Raw genomic sequence first — 2,419 nt, forward strand, 5'->3', positions numbered from 1 at the left:
GTTCACAGAGATTAAAGTATATAAGTTTCTAGTTCTTTCAGTTATAATAAGCAGTTACTGACTGACTGAGCTTGAAATATAAGAATAAGTACTCACAGATGATTATTCAGGTGTTTGCAGCTTTACATGATATATACTGTTAACTACTAGAAGTATTCACAGTAGAAAGATAAAATGTAGAGATTAAATGTATAATAGTATTTAAGCTGAGTTATGAATAGTATTCATGAACTCCAGTCTATATAGTTGTGTGTAGCCAAGAGCCGCTAGCTCTATTGATTATGTGAGAGATAGAAATAGAGGTAAAAAATCCGCGAGAAGCGGGATTTCTTACAGATTATGACTTAAGAAAGTTTCTTTTCAGTTTATAAGTGTCTCTGAAGATCATGTCTAGAGACTCAGTTTGAGAGTGTTTGCAGACAGTAAGTATTTCTTGTAGAAAAATAGCTTGATCTCACAGAAGATGCTCAAGAATGTTCTTCACTAAGATTGATTTATTTGTGAGTTCAGAGAGTTTCTCTGTCACAGATGTAAAGAATGATGTCTTATAAGTAATTGATAAGTTCTCTGAGACTTCTTTTACAGAGATTATTCATAGTTTAGATAGCTGCTTCTGAGTGCCTGTAGTAGAGTTCACAGAGATGAAAGCATACAAGTTTCTAGTTCTTTCAGTTATAACAGGCAGTTGCTGACTGACTGAGCTTGAAATGTAAGAATAAGTGCTCACAGATGATTATTCAGGTGTTTACAGCTTGATGTGATATGTACTATTAATTACTAGAAGTATTCACAGTAGAAAGATAAAATGTAGAGATTAAATATATAATAGTATTCAAGCTGAGTTATGAATAGTATTTGTGAACTTCAGTCTATATAGTTGTGTGTAGTCAAGGGCCGCTAGCCCTATTGATTACACAAGAGATAGAAATAGAAGTAAAGAATTCGCGAGGAGCGGGATTTCTTACATACTGCTATAGTAACAGTTGATACATACATTATAACAATAATCTTGAAGATGAACATAACTTATAAATAAGTCTTCATCTCAGATGCAGTGATTATAAGGTTTTTTTATAATTACTTTAAATACAGTAGTATAGTCTTCTGATTAATAGAATAATTTAAATTAAAAGTCTTATTCTTCTACATATTCACTGTATAAATGCAGAGTAGTATAAAAAGAGTAATAGTCTCTGTTAATAATTTATCTGTCAGAGTCTTAGATAGAGCTGTTCAGCTCTTAGAAGATAACTCAGTGATTATAACAGAGATATAGAAAACACTGCAAATAAAAGAGAGATAAGTAGTGAACTTTTCATAAGCTGTAATAATAGCAGTATAGATAGATAAAAAGTGAGAGCTGTTTATATATAAAGAGAGAAAAGAACAGTGATCTCTGACTACAGTAATCTTATTATCTATAAGAGGCCTGTACTGAATAGATCAGTATTAAGATATAGATCTTATATAATAAAAGTGAAAAACATTAGAGAAGGAAAATAAAAGAGAAAGTGTGAGAATCAGTGATTAGAGTAGATATTTATATATATATAAGATAAAGCTTCAGAGTGAAAGAATAGAAACTCTGTGAGTTTCTTAATCAAGAATTAGCAACTGAGAATCAGAGCTTTCAGCAGAAATCTATGAAATGTAATGAAATGAATTAGTGATCAAGAATTGAAGCTTTTAGCAGAAATCTATAAAGTGTAGTAAAATAGTTTATTAATTAAGTGTAGTCTGCTATATTAGCTCTCTCTTTTCAGAAGTGAGATAGAGTCACAGATACATAGTTCTCATTAGTTGAGAGCTGCTGTTTCAAATAATATGAAGCTCAGAGTTCATATCAGATAATTATAGTTAATCTATTTTACAAGATATTATCAGCTGCAGCTGCAGAGTCTTTTATCAAGAATATTTTCAATCTCTTATTTAAGTTCATTATCTTCTTCTATAATCTGTGACAGCTGTCAGTCGGAAGTCAGTTGAGAAGAAAATAAGTCAGTAATAGCATAGTGAAGTAAGCTTATATAAAAGATATTGTAAATTTCAGATGAGATATCAAGATAATAGTTATAACTGTCTAGAACTTCTATCACCTTGTATTTAATATAATAGTAGTTAAGTGTATGAAATAAGCATGTGATCTGTATATTTTTAAGATTTAATCACATCAGGTCTTCTATCTTATATTACTCAGTGAAATCTTAGTGAATATTGATTTGATTCTCTTAATCTTATTTAGTACTTATCATGAAGACTTCTGCTCAGTTATAGACATCTTAGAGCTTTATTACTATATTATCAGCAATCTAAATTGAACTGTGAGAGTTCAGTGTGAACTGTGTAATCTCTAGAAGATTTAACATCTTCATGTAATAAGTTGATAACTGTGTGTAAGAAAGAACAGACTTATATCTGT

Source organism: Blastomyces dermatitidis (genome assembly GCF_000003525.1).
Source record: "Blastomyces dermatitidis ER-3 genomic scaffold supercont1.6, whole genome shotgun sequence".
NCBI lineage: Eukaryota > Fungi > Ascomycota > Eurotiomycetes > Onygenales > Ajellomycetaceae > Blastomyces > Blastomyces dermatitidis.